The following is a 19,063-nucleotide window of genomic DNA, read 5'->3' on the forward strand; positions in this document are numbered from 1 at the left end:
AATCGTGGACACAGGAGTTGCACGCACTCCAATTAATTTACAACTTTGCTCCTAATGACGTCTCTACAAGCCGCACACCGTCCTTGTCTGACAGATTTCTCGGCTTGTCAAGGGTGAGTTAATTTCTCCTTTTCTCTCTCTCTCTCTCTCTCTCTCTCTTTCTATCTCTCTCTCGACCCGGAGCACGTCGCACGAGTGTTTTGAGCCGGGAGATGCCTCGTCGAGACATCCATAACGGCTTAACAGCTCTACACGATCTCTCTCTCTCGTCACTAATTAATTTATAACTTTCCTGCCGTTAAGATCTGCGCGAACACTTCATCGCGCTCGCTCAAATTGCTCAGAACAAAGATACGTGCTTCGTTCAATTAATGCGCGACAAATACCACATAAAATCGACATAATTATCGCAAACAATTCTTATCGGTATATTCAATCCACAATAAAGTTAACAACTGTACGAGTCCCTCAATTAAATTGATTATCCCATAATTTAATACTTTTTGCCGAAACAAACTTGTGCTTTTTAATGAAGAAAAAATGACGGCTTGTTCACGGAATGTACAACGAATATAAGCGTAATAACGTCTTCGGAACAAACAATTTACATTGCAAACGCGACCGCAGCGTCGGAGCGTAGGGTAATTCGGGATTTGGAGATCGCTTTGCAGAGGGATCGTGTAACGAGGATCACGCTGCGACTGATCTGGCTAGTCGGGTGCGGTGCTCGCCTGATGAAAACCCGCCGATGCAAGATGGTGCAGCGCTAAATAGCACGGCACCGGGAGGCATCTCGATACATACGACAGGCGCCTCTTCAAACAGCTCCATAACCCGGGCTAAGCCCGGAAGATGAGCCCCCTCGCTATCGGTATTGCGAAACTAAACCACAATTTCCGCGCGATATCACCTGTTAAGCGATTCGTGTTCGCACATAAGCAACGTCGCGCGTGCTCGAAATCCAGAAACGGGTATAAAATGAGCGTGAACGGTTCTGATCCGCGCGTTTTGACACTCATCTCCAGCGATATGAATTCTTATAGAAGCGTCACCGTGCACAGCCCCGTCGCACAATACTTCCCGAGGTTCGACGGACTCGGCGAAATTCGTAATGATTTCCAATATAAACGTTGCGGACGTCTGCGATGAGAAAAGAAATTTGTTTGCGCTTGTATTACAATGTCGATGTAAACGCCGGAGAGGGCATTAACGGATAGCTCGACTCGGCTGCGCCGAGAAATACGGCCTACTCGATAGCTCGGCGATAAATCACTCCGAAACGTCGAAGGCGAAGCGTAGAAGGTATTTCGCGGGAGGTTAGTAATCATGGCCGGGTGGAGAGACAAACGGCCCACTCATCATTATGCCACCGTGCGTTTGCTACCGAAGTAGTGCAAGCTCTCGGAAGACCGTGACTTTAACTGCGCGCCGATCACGTTACAAGGTCGAGGTAGTTCAGCGCTGCGAGCAAAATGCGCGCTAAGATACAGCGAGATCGGATAGCATAGAGCGAGAAATATAATGCTCATAATTATTACGCCAAAGAATAGCATAAATATTAATAGCTCGTAGCAAAACAGCGGTGAGAATAATTTAACAACGGTATTATTATTACCACTCATCGATTATTGATGATTTATGAATAGTGCAATAATTCATAAACAATATAATGAATAATCAGTGGCAAAGTATCAGTTGATTAGTAATAATATTCAAATAATATGAATTAGTGAATCGATAGATTAACTGAATTGAGCTATGTAAATTTTTAACCGCAGAATCAATCGGTTTCTTAAATATTTTACTTTTTAATTCCCGACTCTCGTCGCGCGCGCTCAAACCTGTCGCTTAAAAAAAAAAAAACAACTCGTCGCAATCCATAAAGACGTTTACCGCTAAAGTCACAAATCACGATGGTGACTTCGCCGTAGTATACAGAGTGTTTAACGCTTGCCGTCTATCGCTCCACTCAGCCGCGCGATTATTCTTCTCGTCCACCTCCCAAACCCTTCTTGTCTCGCCGGGCGAATCCTGCTTTTTTTTTTTTTTCTCTCTTCCACCGTCGCCTCCAGTCGGTTCGCGACGATCTACTCCGCTCACGGCGGCGCTCCTTCATCCTTTTTCCACCCCCTTAGCCACCCGGCATCCACTTTATCCTCTCGCGCCCTGAACGTCTGCCGCCCACCCCCTCCCCCTCCTTTCCGACTATCCACTTCTCCCGTCGTTCTCCCTCGCTCGCGCACAGTCGCGACTCCGAAATCTTCTTTCATCCCTCGAGCCTGCCCTTTTGGGACGTTCCACCTTCACCCCCCCCCCTCCTCCTCCTCCAGCACGCCCCCACCTCCTTTCTTCGTCGGACGAGCTCGATCTCTCGCAATCTCGCACCGGCATCCTTGCGTAACCCTCAGACGCCAGACGCCTATCAGCAGCGAAGGCGAGGAAGGACGAAGGACGAAATTACATCGGGACCGATCACGCACGCCGCTCGTGTATATTTATAGGAGAAGTCGCCGTGGCCTTCTCTCAGGCGAGAGAGTCGTGACGGAAATAGTATTAGGACAGTATACATATCGCCCCGACACGCGATATATCTACAGTAATAAGCGTCATTAGCTTTATTACTGTATTTAGTAACAGAATATATGAGCAATTGAAGACCAGAAAGGGAAAGAGGAACCAAATTAAACATTTAGCGTCCCCAAGAAACTAAATCATCGATTCAATTTGATCTGATCCAATTAAGCACGTACTAAATATCAATCAGATTTAATTGAATCAAATGCACTTGCAAGTTAAAAAAAACTTGCGTTATAAATAAAATACTTACGCGCGATAGCATTTCTCTCCGGCTCGAGTTTAAAGGATTTTGCAAACGTTTTCAAAGCCGTAACAAAAATAGTAACACGATATCGATATGATATACGTAATCAGCGATAAATTTGTGTAGGAAATATTTAGTGCGGCAACACGGCAGGCGTATGAGATTGCAAAGCAAAATCGGATTAAAGTTAAAAACTCTCGCGCGCCCCAGGTAAAGTATAGCGATTGTTGCGGAAACGCTCGTCCGCTAGCGACCAATAAAGTTAGCGGTGAGTAAATTGAAGCGAATGAAAACGCTACCTCTGTGCATCGAGAGCGGGTTTTCGATTTAACAAAAAAAAAATCGATTTATCCGCTAATCTTATTCGCTCGGCGTTATAATATTTCGTCTCGTAAAAAAATGTCGTCCGTTCCGTTTCACTTCCGCCTTTCCCCGAATTTAGCGAGCGCGTCCCTACGACACGTCCGACAAATGCAGCGGGCCGTTATTTCAGCGGAACGCGTATTAGCGTACGAGAGCTCACAGGAAATTCGTTATCAATGAAATTAATTGACCGGCTCTGGGAATATTTTAACGAGGCGCCGCGTGCATGTCGCGTAGGCGGACGGTTAAATGCGCAATTGACATCGCGGCGAAGAAGTTACCTAATGGCACGGAGATTAGCGAGGGAAGCCCCGCCTGTAACGCGCGCGCGCGAGTGCACGTTAAGTAATAAGAATCAATTTCCGTAACCGATAGACTAATAGATCGAGGTTTCCTTCCTACCATAATTCATCGCCGTCCTTCGCGCCCGCCATTCTTCCGGCGTTCTGCCCCGAAGCGCGGCCTTGATCGCCCGAAACCGATCAAAGTCAGTTGAAAAAACAACGTTCAAACTAATACAACCAGAAAAACCAGGAAAAAAACCGCAACCGCTGAAATTAGCGGCAACTTTATCAATGCTAACAATAAAATCGAGCCGGACGTGATACTCTGCACGCTTACAACGCGTTCGGGTAATCTGATATCTCGCACGTATATCAAATAACACTACTGTTTCACTCGATAAGATCGTCATCAATATCTATCGCACTGATAGAGTTGTTTATTCCGTGACAATTCATTCAACTCTTTCGCTTTCATCCCGTTAGATTGTCATACTTTTTTTTTCGCAATCTTCTCGATCCAAATACAGACTTCTTCTCAAAATTCTCGCAGAATTTCAAAAGACTTCTCGTCTGAAGAACGATAAAACGTTACGTTCAGGATAGCTTAGGGAAATATTAGATTTCACTAGCTCGACGTATAACGCGGTATAAATAATCGGCATTTCGATCCGGACTCGAATACTTACAACGTGTCTCTCGTGTCGGATTAAAACGTATATGTCTCGAAGCCGCACTCTCGGCGGCTCTTAACGTCGTCGTCCTTTACGATCAAACAACGCTTTATTATCATTGCGCCATTGCTTCTAATTCTCGATCATTTCCTGCGCTGCTACTGTCGCGAACGTATCGCGTTTGCTTACACTGTCATTACATCGCGTAAATGACCGCGCCGAGAGAAAGAGAGAGAGAGAGAGAGAGGTTTTAATTCAAGTTCCTCGGAGTCGCTAGTGCGTTTCTGCGCGGCACCGTTATATGTAGCAGCGTCGTAGGTCAGAATGCCCATTATTACCGGTGTATCCAGTGTCAAATATCAATCGTCAAAGTGAGCCTTTATGCTGATGCGCATAAAGAACAGCCTGCAAACCACGCACTCATGCATATGAACAATGCATCGCAGTCGGCTCACTTACCTTCCGTCCGTCTCGCTGATGTCTTATTCGCAAACAATGGTTATAATTATTCATTCCGATTCTGCCTCTCAATTTTCGTATGTAAAAAGGTTGAGAAACCGGACATATAAAATGCCGGACATACAATCGAACACCTCATGACTACAGTTCGTAAAATTATATACTTGTAAATTTTACTTTTAAATTCTAATCAACATTTACATTTGATTAAATTATTAATTTTTTTTAATAGAAAAAAAATTACGTTTCATTTCGCGTTTATTTCCCGGATACAGTTGATATTTTACCAGATGTAATTTCGCTGCCGCGTTTCTTGGATGCCATAAAGACAATGGCTGTTTCCTCCTTCTCTCTCTCCCTGTTGCATCGCAAGTGCATTGACTCCCAACTGAGTCTTGCATGCGTTCACGCTACCGAGCGAGTGCATAGGATACACGTGTGCCGACTGCACTCGCGCCGCTCCACCCCAATCTCTCATATCTGCTGACTGGCGAAGGTAGAAATATCGAAAGCTCGGCATAAAGTCGACATCGCGTTAATACAATCCTCAACGGAGCGAAGAATACTAGAAAATGCCGGCGGAGAGACAAGCTCGCCGATAGAAACCGATGGAAAACTGACTAAGCGCTCGCGCGAAAACGCTCTCGCCGATGTATCGAATATCGAAACCGACGGGGCGCGAGCACTAAAAATTGCGTAATAGAAAGTTAAATACCGAGCGCAGTCGAGTTACTAATTGCGACTTTTATTTCAATGCAAATTTTATAAATCGTAAAACAAATTGATCTTCAATTCAATTAGAGTGAAAATCGCACATTCTTGAAAACAATCGATTAAACTGAGAAGTATGCTGAGAAGTCAAATGCTTCCTCGGTGTGATTTTATTTCATCGAATAGAGATAGATTGAGATTCGAGAATATATGAGAAGTGTTGAATCGCGCTGTTTCGATTTAATTACCGCATAATTCCGAAGGCAGAAAGTAACGTGATTGAAATTGCAATTGTACGCGACGTAGATGCGAGCTGAAATAGTTGACGCACGAGACAAAGGGGTAATCGCGTGCCGGGACGACAATGAGCGAAACTAAACGTGCCGGAGGGTGGCGCGGAGGGTGTGGGGGTGCGCGGCAGACGAAGGAGGAAAATTATCCAAATTCACGACGGACATTACGGGGGTTAAGCGGGCCGCTACGGCTACATTCGAACTCGGTGGACTCGTGCCAAGGGTGCGATTAATTAACCGCCTTCGATGGCACATCTCTCCGCCGAGAATACGAGGATTTCGAGAGGCGAGTGATGCATCGAAGCAGTCGAATCACGCACGAGAATTGAGCATAAACCGGACTCGCCAGGACGGAAGAAGAAAAGGCAGGCGGCGAACAGGCTGCAGCGAAAGATGAGAATGTTGTGCAATAACTGTTGCGATTCTCGCGAGAAACATATTAGACGTGCGATAAATTTACAATTGAGTCCTCACAGCTTCCTATTTCGATGCAGCGATGCATCGGCGGTGTAATAATTCAACGTGCGCGGTTTCGCAACAATAAATCGACATAAATTAATACAAATAATTAATGTGCACTGCAAAAATGTACAAGATGTTAATCAGTCGCGAGGGACTCTTGATGGTCCTCATTTCCATAAAAGGTTCAAGTACAAGTTAATTTTATTACCGGAGCGACGCCACGTCTCCGCCATCTATATCATCCAGTTAATTTCCTGAGTAAGAAATTTTTCTCCGAAGAGAGAATAAACGCAAACCTCCGTCACTCACTCTAATGCGATTAACATTGTTGTTGCGACGAGTGCTCCAGTTTCCACAGTATTGATTTATCGTTTGCAGCTCGGAATTCAGGAGATAATTATTACTTAATACACACCTGGCTGCATTCCGTTCGTCCGTTTCCACCGGCGGGCGGAGGAGACGGCGAGAAAAATTTTCGACGGACCTTCCTTCCTTCCTTCTCTTTTCCATAAAACAACTCAATTTCACCGCGACGCGCCGCGTTATCGTCGTAATCCGCCCCACCGATCTCCATATCAAAATTAATGCACGAGTTAATCCCAACCTGTGCTAACGCGAAATTTACAAACAACCTACGCACCTGCTCTGCGGCGGCGCGCCCGTCCGCTTTTATTTCATCCGCCCGATAGTGCGGCCACTACCGAGAACAGAAGTATGCAAAATTCACCGCCGCGCCGCGCAATAATGCCTATGATTATTATTTTCCAATAAAACGAGGGAAAAAGGCGGAAAAGAAGGGAAAATACCGGGAAGAATATAGCACCCCCCGGTTGAAGGCGGGGCGGAGAGCGGGGGGGGGGGGGATTTGTCCATCCGTATACACACACATCGCCGTTATTCGGTATCTCGGATAATTTTCCAGCAGCGTGTACTACGCCGAACGCGGGTTACCGACCCATTGTTTATTTCCTCTAGTAGTCCTCGAGTTTCCCCCTGTCTCGCCCCATTCTGTCTCCTCATCTCGCTCCCATCCCTCTGTATCCTATCCACCCGCGTCTTTCTCTCTGTCTGTCTTCCTCTCTCTCTCTCTCTCTCTCTCCCCCTCCCTCTCACTCTCTCCCTCTCTCTCTCTCTCTCTCCTCTCTGTCTCTCTTCCTTTCTCACTCCGCTCTTACTACCTACGACTCTCGTCAAGCCGCCGCATTATCCCACCCTCTCACACACCGGTATTGATTCCGTCATACCACCCCCGCCGTGAGAGACCCAGGCTTGCTCTCTTCGGTGTGGCCGTGTGCGTGTACGTGCGTGTCGGCGCCCGGTCGTCGCGTCTGTGTGTGTATTTAGCCACCGAGCGCACCTCCCCCCCCCCTCCCCCTCCCTACCGCCCCATGCCACCCGGTGTAGTCGGCGTAGCGCAGTCAAAGCGGCCAAAGTGGAAAGAGGATGAAGAAGAGAAACCCGGTGTGGGAGGAGTAAGAGCGGGACGGGGGAGGCGCGGGGAGGTAAAGGGAGAGATAGGGTCGATGGGGCAGTTTAATAAATTGCGCTAAATAGCAGCTTGGGTGGTGTAACACGCACGCACGCACGCACGCACGCACGCACGTGTAACGGAAAACATAACCCGTGTCACGACAATGTTGCAAACGCACCGTCAAAAAGTCCGTCTCTGTTATATCGTTCGTAATTATTTCGCATACAGGTGAATTTCAATGTAATTACGCGCGCAAACCCCCAGCGCTGTTGTGCGTGCGAATAGTTAATCGTATAAATATTAATTCCTGCACGGCAAACGATTGAAGCGTAGGCATTTCATACTCAATATCGGCGCAAAGCTGCCGACGACAACGTTATTATGGGAATAAAAAGCGCAAGTAATGATATAAAGTATCGTTTTGCATATTTAATATTTGCTCGGACAATTTAATATTTGCTTAATAATTTTAATTCGCACCGCGCTATATATATTTATATCAATCCCCTCCTCCCCCCCCACCCCCTCCCCCCACCCGAAAACTTTTACAAATACGGTATTTTTCAGTGTAACTGTGCACCGCGTAACCGGAAAAGGTTAAATAACGAACGCTGAAAATTTCAAACCTCATCACTGCTGTATGCATTACATAATTGCATTATGTCGAATCCCAATCAATTATGTGCAATTCAATAGAACGGCCCGTAAATGTATGCATTTTAAATGCCATATACACTTTGTCGTAACACGGCAAATCAAACAGAGCTTATACATTTAATTAACGCGTTTATTGCGTCGGGAGTACATGTTGAATTGTTTCCATGTGAAAAGTGTGTTTCACGGATAAACGCTTTTGGCGCGAGGGGTTAATTAATTATGTCGCGCGTTGTGCAATAATTGGCTGTCCTTCGAGTGAAACGCGCCTCTATGACGGAAATCGCAGTGCCGCTCCGCATCGCCGCTAAATCGTCCTGATATTGTTGTGTCGCGCGCGGCGTCGAGAGAGAGAGAGAGAGAGAGAAAGAGATAAATATATTTCATCTAAACGATTATAACAACACGTTGAAAATAATGTAAACGCTTTCTGATCTGTCGGTGGTTAATTATAAAACTCGTCGTGATTTCACCATTGTTAATGTCAGCGATATATGTACGTGATTTATCGTGCAAATCGTAATAATATCAACACGCAATTATGTAACCAGTTTATCATTTATCCCTGATTTTGCCGCAAAACGATATCGAGATTGTCGCCGAACGGTTTATCGCGACGATAAGAATCTCCTTCTTAAGAACTTGCAAAAATATGTAAATCTAATGTCGATGATCCCAAAGTTCTCGTAACTTCTTTAAGCAACAACAACTAAAAAATCTGCAAACAACGAAGCTTGGTATATGGAATTATCTTCGAGGAAGTTTAAAAAATATTTTCCGTAATTCATAGAATTTTTTCGGAGCAAATATCAAGGCAATTCAAATAATTCTTAAAGATGCACCGAGGTCATTTTCACCCCGAGAGATGCGCACTTCGCAGATTAAAAATTAAATTATATTTAACTTTCTCAATCTTAAAACTAACTTTCCCAGGTATCGAAAAGTGGGTCGTCGGATCGCCGCGAAGTTCAACTTGCCGATCAAACGGCCGCGATAACAATGTAAAATTGCGGAATGTCAGAGCGTAACGGCACACGAATTGCGTCGTCCGTATATATAATATGATGACTTAATTATCGTTACCGCGCACGCACGCGAGTCACTCCCCGATAAGCGAAATATGCCAAAGCGGCGAAAGCGAATCCGCGCGCATGAATCGCAGAATCTGCAAAAAAAGAGAAGGAAGTAGCGGGCGAAGGGAAAACCACGGACGAACGCAACAAACGGCGCGTTACCGGCGGGATTACCGAGCGAGATCGGGCACGAACGGACGGCGCGTACCCGGCGGGGCGTGATGCAAATTCGCGAGATACAGGACATATGTAAATCTCGCGGGGCAGAGCCGCGCAAAAATCGGGGCGACTTTAAGAAGACACGCGCGGGGAAGAGAGGGGGGAGGGGGGGGGAGGTGGAGAGGAGGATGGGATCGAGACAGCGGGGGCCGTTCGTCGACTTCTCCATCCCCTTAAAATTCAACCCGGTATTCTTCTCGGGACAGATCTGAATAATGTAGTAGGCGACGTGGAACGGCCAAGAGAGCACGCGCGGCATTCCCCCGCCTTTCGCCCCGCGCTGTTAAAATCCGCAACTTAAAAGCCGCGCTGCGGGAGTGCAAAAAAGAGGGAGGGGAACGAGGTGGATGGCGCGTTTCCGGGATTTGGTGGCTCCCCGCGCGCGCGCGCGCGCGGAGGATTAAAGATTATTAAAACCAATCCCGAAAAGCTGAACGCTGGAAGACTGCTTCTTCGGGCCATCGACTCTTCGTTATCTCGACGACAGTCGATTTAACTTGAAAACGCGAGAATTTATAGACATGCTTAGCGGCGTGCGGCACGCGTTGCGGCATAGCGAAACAAAACGGGATTCCTGCTTTTACGCCGCGCGCACGACATTCCGGAAAACACTCGCTTTCGTTCGCATACGCGAGACGAGGGAGACGTCGATACTTTATCCGAAACTGAAAACGATCAATGTCATTCACCGACTCGGAGATAAAAGCGCGAGCGCGATCGGCGTTACAAAACTAACATGTTTCCCCTCCGGCTAGTCGGCTAATCCCTGTCAGTTGAGTTTTCAATTAAATATATTAAATGTATCACGTTTAATATATAACATGTTCGATTAAACGTGTTCAAATGTAACAATTTATTTATACATGATAATTTATCGATTAAATACAATAATAATTCAACTTATTGAAAATAATGAAGCTGAATGAAATCAAAACGACAGAGATTAATTAAAACTCAATTATTCAGAGACGCTTATCTTTCTAAAACAAATTACCGACGATGACGTCGTGGAACAATAAACGAAACATGATACATTAACAGTTTCCAAAAAAAAATGTAGCTTCGTGTTTGTTATCTCTGAAATTTCCTGAAGCAATCTGTTAAACAACGATAAGTCGGCAATTCTTCCGACGGATAATCAAGACTACCGGTTTTGAGCGGCGCATGAAAATCGAAGCGTTCCGCACGGCCGATCGATCCTATTACCGCCGTCCTCGCGGCGCTCCTGTCCGCATCATAAATTGCCCCGGTAAATATGTTCCTTCCAGCGCTAGGATTCTCTCCGTCCAAGCGTACAATGGCGAATGACAAATGACCGAGAGACAGAGGCGAAGTAAACGCGCGCGGGAATCGCCGATAGTATCGTTGGACAACGAAGGAAGGCGGCGAGTTCGTGCTCGCGAAGATGGCTCTCTCTCTCTCTCTCTCTCTTTTTCTCTCTATCTCTCTTTCTCACGTCCCGTCCGTGGGAAATTCTCGGTTAAGGAGAAAACACGATTATTTCTGCCGCGGATCTACCTGACCGCAAGGCCGAGTCATGTCCTTTTCAACGCGTTGTCGTTCCAGAAAAGTGAGAAGCGTATTTACGGCGCGCGCGCACAATTGCGATCGCGAAGAGTCTCAGCAATACACGCTTATCGCGTTTTTTTCCAACTCGCTTGAAGAAATATCGTGCTGCGCTCGTTGCGATTTTTTTGTAATCTGAATTAAGTTCACTTAGCACGCATCTTCGTTTTTCTCTACGTGAAAAATCGTAATTTCCTGTTTGCAACAATGCCATCAACCTCGACGCGCCGTATAATTGATTTCGTAGACAATTAACAGCAGCTTATCGAGAAACGTTTCTCGCACTCTTCGTTCTCGTACTAGTGGCGCGTCAGATTTTGCATGCGGCGACGAAATTCGACACGGTGCTTATCGAGCACGTACATCGAGAGACCATGACTTCAAACATACACGTGTATACGCGATAGTGTCGCAGAAATTATTTTGACTCGGCGCTTTAACAATTTTTTTCCTTTCGAATAACTGCGCAGTATCCATCCATTAAAATATCCAAGTTAATCTTTTTCTTATTCACTTCAATCTCACACGAAACTGAAGAGATATATTATCTTTTCCGAAAAAACTTGTACGTATTAATAAGAAATGCAAATACATTTGCAAGTTAAACATCTCATGACGCGAATACTTTTCCCTTCGGATATCAGGAAAAATTATGTAAACCTATGCAAATTGCGCAGTTGTGCCAAAAAAGTTGCTCATAAAATCGATTAACTATTCAATACGAACCGCATAACCTTGTCGCGTGAGTGTCATTGATCGCAGAACACATGTGCGTTTATGTAAATTTATGCGCGCGATAGATCAAGCCGGGGGTAAATATTACGCACCTGACAAAAAAGATCCGACGTGTGTTGGCGTTGTTAGCGGAAAGGTGTGTGCTTTGCACTAAATCGGCCTTAAATGATGACGGGAGGGAAAAATCGCGCGGCACACGGTTGAGAGTCCGCGCGCGCTTAGCCAACAAAATATAAAACGATCTCTCCTTGAAACGCACCACGCTCGATCGAACAGCGAGAGCGAAAGAGAAACAGCGGCGATAGGTACGATCGTAGAGCTCGATGCAGCCTTAACGTATAATCCGAAGATCGTATAAGTAAACACGTATATCCCCCGCTGCTATCCACTGAATCTATAAAAGCTTCCCGGCGTGAATGCTCGTGCGCGCGAATATTCGCCATATTCCGCACGCCGAGCTGTTTTATATTTTATACGTATATACGCGTCATATTTTTTGCTATTTTTTTTTTTTGCTGTCATTAAATTATATGTTTTTCATAAGTCGATTTATGTGTTTTTATTATTCATCCTTGCTAGATATTAATAGAAAATATATATATATATATAACCACTGGAGCGCGCAGGCTGTGCGTTTATTTTTAGTTTTTACTTTCTCCTCCCGGCAATGCGATCTACTCGTTAAATTTTTTTCAAATCTTTGCTTCCAAGAAAATTGCTTCGTCAAAGAGCAAGATCGTATACCATTGTGCGATTCCGAGTACGGAAAATATAACAAGATGCAGCGAGAAAGAATATATATATACCTATGATCGCACATTTGTTTTATTCTCCAGTCACATTCGCGCTCGCTGACTGATTGCTTCTTGTAGTTAGTACCTCATTATGCGGTGGTAATGCCACGTCTTATTTCTCCGTGTCTTATTTTATATCTCATTGTGTGCCGTCGCACGGAGAGAAAGAGAGAGAGAGGGAGGGGACTGACAGTATGGCGGAGATGCAGGCGTACACATACATCCTGATACTCGTGCACACATACAGAATAAGCGAGAAGAGATTGCGTCTGTGTCTGTGAATCTAGCCTAGCCAGTCTATAATCTGACGCTCTCGCGTCTCTGTGCTCGATAGAACAGTGTGCGAGCACACACACACACACACACACACACACATACACACACGTTCACTGACTTACCCACACATGAGTAAAACCCTGGCGCACACAGGCGCAACTGTGACTGCGAGCTAGCCTCCTCGTTACGTACACATATTTTGACGTGCGCGCCCGCGCGAGATGCAAACAGACACGTACGCGACACGCGACACGTACGTCTGGATTACGTAAACCACGAGACGGGTATAATACGATCAAACGACCTACAAATCACGGGCTTCGCTTTCCGCTTAGCGCAAAAGCGCGCGACTTAATGCCGCGCTGCGCCGCGCCGGGATAATCGCGAAAGGCGGATTTCCGAAGCCGCTACGGCGAATTAATGGACAATATGTGTCCGAAAACCTATCTACTTAATGCACACGCGGCCCCCGCGAAACGAAACGACATGCGGACAAAGAGTGCCGAAATTGCTCAACACGTTTCGCCGCGCCGGCGCTGATTTTACGTGACTGGCCGCTACACGCCGCGCATTATTAATGAACGTGTACAAAGCTAGTCTCATTTTCCAAAAATAATGTTTAATGAAGATGTACCCAGTCATTTTATGTACCTTATTCTACACTTCTCCTAACCAATATGTGTAAAATTAATAAATAAATTGACATTAAAAAAAAATATTTCCATAATTTAGTTAATTGATTCAATTGAGTGTCTTAATTATGTCTGATTTACTTAATTTTAATTCAGACTCAATACAGTTGTTCAACAATAGTATTTGAATTAGTGTAATTACTTAAATTCGATTTTTGCGTTTTGCAAACTGCATGTTTGCAGAAAGTTTCCTCTAAATTTCATTCGCGTGAGAAAATGTTTCGCGTAGACTTACTAATGCGGAGGAATATAACCGTATATATTCCAGATCTGTTCATTACCCGGGATTAACACGTTGAGAAATTGATCCTTAACAGTGTATCTACACTGCATGCTCCGTTGCAGCGATGTCCGATAAGCATTATTTACGTGCAACTAATACTCGTAAGTAATAATAATTATTGCTTCTATGAATAAAGTTTATTGCAAAGCAATATCTGTGCACGATAAGCCGAGCGTAAATGTAATAATAATCTTTGATAAGAGCTAAATGCGATAATCAACCTTCGATGATAGCTAAATCGTCAAAAGACTTTTTTAATCTCGCCGACGGGAAGCTTACAAACGAACGCATTGATAAAAAATCGCATGATAAAAGTATTCATAGCAAAATTCTTTCAGAAGCTACGCAAGAATAAATTGACAAGTGTCCTTACGCATTTGCAAGTGAAACGAGCTGTGTGTAAAGATTTTCACGGATATTTAGGGGGTATCAGTTTGCATATCAATATATAACAATGGTAGCCAGATAATTTGCATGAAAGCAATGGTGATCGGTCGATTGATTTTAGCGCGAGTGCAGGAAGCCTTAATGAATTTCCAGCTACCAATACGCGAACGCTTGTCGGGAAATGATCGTTGTTTGCCATCGCTGCTGCCGGGCATCGTCATCGTCATCGTCATCGTCATCGTCATCGTCGTCGTCGCCGCCGTCATCGCGCTCCCTCGATATGTATAGTCATTAAAATCGAACAGAGCGGATTGCGTAATTCGCGCATTGATATATACGATGCACGAGCTTATCGCGATCATATCGATATGCGATGTTTCTCGCGATGCGAAATTAACCATCGTTCGGAAAATAACATTGCTATATTTCACAAGTATAACGTTAATTAGCAATAGCTAGAATCAAAATCTGACAAATTTAGAATTCATTCAGTTGTGTATTCAAGCTAAATTAATGCGTATTTATCAAATTATTTCATCATATTATAATTTTATCGCGTTATTATATTCAGCCCATGTTATCGTTATATTTCGCACAATTCCATAGAGAGCTGCATCTTATCAATATTTTTAAAATTCCATTTTCTAAAATAAATAAATTCTCTTATGCAATATGTAATATTAACGTAATTGTAGTTATTTTAAATATTTTATATTATAACAAAAATCATTTCAATGCATCTCAATGTTGGAATAATAGAAATAATTTCTTAATTCAACATCTAGTATTTTTTTTTCAGGTTTGCAGCGTGTGGATACTGAATCGAATACAAAGTACAGTGTGTAATAGATTTGATGAGACGTTGGAAAAGCAACGCGTATGAATGCCGTCGCTTTTGTCGCAGTCTATTACATTTCGCGCCGAGACCGCATTTAATCACCATCGCTTCAAAAGCAAGATTATGACCGCGGAGTGTTTAATTACACGCGCGGCTCTCTGCGCGCGAGCGCGCGGCAATGACATTCATCCACGGTGTATTAATAAATGCGCGATGCTTCCTCTCGTCGGTAATCGAGATTTCAACGACAAGAAACGACTTGTTAAACGCGTCCATTAATCGGCCGGGAACGCTGCTATTTTCAGGCGTAACAAAGGCGCATTGCGTAACTCATAACATTCTCTAAGCGGTCGCAAGCGAGTTATATGTATATGAAGTAAAATATATATATATATATATATATATATATATATATCATGTTTCTCTCTCTCTTAAAAACAAAGAGAAAATATTTATAACATTTCAAAAAAAATTTTTTAACGCTCGGAAATGAGTTCGAATAAACTCTTGGAAACAATATGATTTGTTAGAAATACGAATACATATTATATTATGAGCAGAATATTTTTGGAAAACTTTGGAATTAAAGAGAATTCTAAAATTTCAATTATACCGCACAGAATTCCCCGATTTGCTCAAATAAACCCGGACATCTCCATTTTTACCAAAAATATGTAATAAAGCACATGAATAAATATAAACATACTTGCATAGTATGTGAACGTATCTCGTTTTTAATCATTATTAAAAGCGGAAAACCATTAAATCATAAAAATGTTTGGCATTTTTAGTTCTCCGCAAAAATGCCCGACGCGGGAAAGCAGTTAATGACCTATAGCCCGGTGCGGTACATTATAGCAAAAATTCATGATGTATCACCCGCGGTGATACGCGCTTGATACGTCGCAGCTGAAGTTTCCGCCCGGCATTCATCGCCGAAAATTTCTGCTTCCGGTTCCCCCCCCCTCGTTCTTTTATTATTCCGCTTTTCTCCGGTTTCCCAACTCCGCTCGAACGTAAAGTCAATATATAGACGCGTGCTATATCCGACAGGATACGGACAGGATCTGCCCGTCGCCCGCCCACGGAGGAAATGGAGGATATCTCTCCGATACGTTGTTACCCGCGAATCCTCGCGGTGACGCGACATGATGTTTCTTTGCCCTCTTTAGTTCCGGCGCGTTTAACAGAAGCATATCGCGACGTCATGCCGGAAGAACGGTATCAGCACGTGATGCTTGCACCCGAAGAGAGATATGTTTATATATATATATTTTTTTTTATCTGTCGCAATGTGTTATATATAATAAAAGCATATATATAATATGTGCATTCTTAGCCGCGTAAATATACGCTTTACGATTGCGAGATGTTCTTATGACGCGTGGCTCGTATTTTATAATGTAATAAATACGCCATTACAACCGGCGCTTCGTACCGCGCAGTAAAATATCGCGATCGTTAACGTTTCGTCTCTGATGGATGATAGTACTTGAAGCTGATGCTCGACGTCGCGAGTCATTTAATCTTTTCCATATTGAATCCCTCCTTATTAAGGGAATAATCTAAATCTTCTAAGTTGTTATGACATAAGCTTAATTTATCGATATCGTTAATTAAATGCTATTCAACGATATTTATTGAATGAGCTTTTATTTATAATTTATGAATAATTTCGTATTTTCTTATTTCCACGATAATCTTTCCCAGATTTTTTTTCACATTCCTCGGCATTCGCAGCTTTCTTAATTTCGCAATTTCATTACTTTTTCATAAATTTGCATGAAATTTGCATTTCAACGCCGCGGCTATCGATATTACCGTCTGTTTAATACCGGCAGCGCGAGTCCGAGAAGTCCTCGGGATCGCAGAAACGAAGGCGGTACCGATGAAACCGGCTTATGTCGGAATTCCGGGAAAGGCAGGTAGGAATTGCTCTCTATTTCGACAGAGGGAAAGAGAGAGAAACTCGCTATCCGCTCGATTGAATTTTCTCCCCGGTGGATACAGGCTTCCTTATGTGCGCGGGCGAAGGAAAATCGCGCGTCCTGGGATTTTCACACGGCCTGTTCATTGTTACGAAGAAATCTTTATGATCGGCTAATTATATAGTCGGCGCACGTGTAAAGAGAATAGCGATTCGACCAGGATGCGTGCATACCTGGTGCTGCGTGACCCATTGCGGCCGACTGAAGTGACCACGTAATCAACGCGAGATCGACCACCCTCGTTCGTCAGGATTAAAAGAGTTTTCCTGCTAGGGGAAGCCCGTCGGCAATCGATCGCCGCAAAAGCGTTCGACATTTCAGCGCTTTATCCCGTAGAATTTCAAACAACATGCAAACGTGAGAGAAGATATAAGATAAAAAAGTATTATTAATAACAATGTGTCAGTAAGATAACATTTTAAACGATAAATGGCATGTCACAGAATAGTTTAAAATCATTTTGAGAAATAATGCGTATTTTATATATATAAGTGAATTATTTAATTTATTAATCGTCACTTTAATGCAAAATGATTCCATTGTATTGCGACATGTTATTTAATGCGAGCAACGTACTCTTCATTCTTATTTGTACCTTGTTTCTAAATCCAGGCAAAAGCGCCGCTCGTTCGTACAATAAGGAAGTAGTGCTCTCGTTTACTGCAGTAGCTTCAAAGGAAACCGAGCGAGGGAGAGAGGAAGAAAGAGAGAGACGCTTCAATCTAGCCGTCTCTGTTTGAACATGTTACCACGCGGAGAAAAAGAAGGGAAAAGCCGCGGGGGCGCGCAGTCCCCTTATCTGCCGCACAAAGGAATAAAACGCGTGTCGCGACTGTTATGTCACGAGGAACACGTTTTTCTCGCGGAAGAACGACAAATAACTTTATCGCGCGCGCTGACATCCACGAGTGTGTAAAGAGCGGCTCTTGACAAATCATGTCCGCGAGCCGAGATAAAATAAAAACCATTCGTAAAACGATGCTCCCAGCTTACAAAGCATTACACAGCATGCACAAACAGTGAACAGTGTTGTCTCGCGCGAATAATTTAGTATCCCAATCTCGAATTTTCCCCGGCTTTAAATTACAACGCAATTTTGATTCAGATTCTTTCGCGAGCTTGGCGAGAAAGATTTGATCAAAATAAGAAAAAAATTTCTTCCATTCTTATTTCATGGAATATTGCATCACTTTGCAACAGCTGTTTCTCGGTTTAGAAAATTTTTTTGCATCAACGAATCACTATTCTGTAATTATAAACGCAAACATCAATGTGTTTCTCGTTTGCAACCCGTTAGAAAAGTGTTAAGCAGATTCGAATGCAGGCAGATCCGATGATTATTAGATACGTATGGCGCGCAACACATACACTCCAGCATAAGCCCCATCAAAATCCCTCTCTCTCTCTCTCTCTCTCTCTTTCTCTCTCTCTGGTCGAACGTTCGCGGCGTTACTCGCGTTATATCGTGAATTTTCGCCACGCGCGGCTCGCTATATGGAGATGCAAATGCGCGCCGTTAATCTCGGTAATAAATACACGCGGCTCTGCTTAACGCCGCAACCGCCGCGAAGCGCACCGTCGAACTTCTCCGCGCAATAACGTCCATGCCACACGTACAGCATCTTTATTTCCGCCCGCGCGAATGATTCGCATACCGAGGTGCTCCATCCGCGGGATTCCAATGCCTCATAATGGCATTTTGCGATGTTGATTGAAGACCGGCGATTGAAATCGTTATATTCTCGAGCTCGGGGATTCAGAAATCGATGTTTTTTTTTTCTCATGCGCGCGCGCGAGATATTTTATCGATATTGTTATTTTAATCGTTAATTAATTTGCTTGTTCCAATCGTCGACGAGAAAAAAAAAAATGCAGAAGGCTCTACACGTGTTATCCGCTAATGTCGCTATTAAACACTGTAGTTTCCGACTTGACTACGACAACACAACTAATAGCATCTCTCCGAGGTCGATCCGCGTTCCGCTTTATCCGACCGGGTAATCTCCCAACTAGCAAGCTTTAA

At 44.0% G+C, this 19,063-nt stretch overlaps 1 protein-coding gene across 10 annotated transcripts in view; it reads right to left on the minus strand.

Annotated features, from left to right (window-relative positions):
* The window catches only part of lilli (lilliputian), a 199,455-nt gene that overhangs the window by 85,958 nt on the left and 94,434 nt on the right, over positions 1–19,063 (minus strand). The gene's annotated exons all lie outside the window — the stretch shown is intronic.

The sequence above is a fragment of the Linepithema humile genome, chromosome 1 (genome assembly GCF_040581485.1).
Source record: "Linepithema humile isolate Giens D197 chromosome 1, Lhum_UNIL_v1.0, whole genome shotgun sequence".
NCBI classification, from domain to species: domain Eukaryota; kingdom Metazoa; phylum Arthropoda; class Insecta; order Hymenoptera; family Formicidae; genus Linepithema; species Linepithema humile.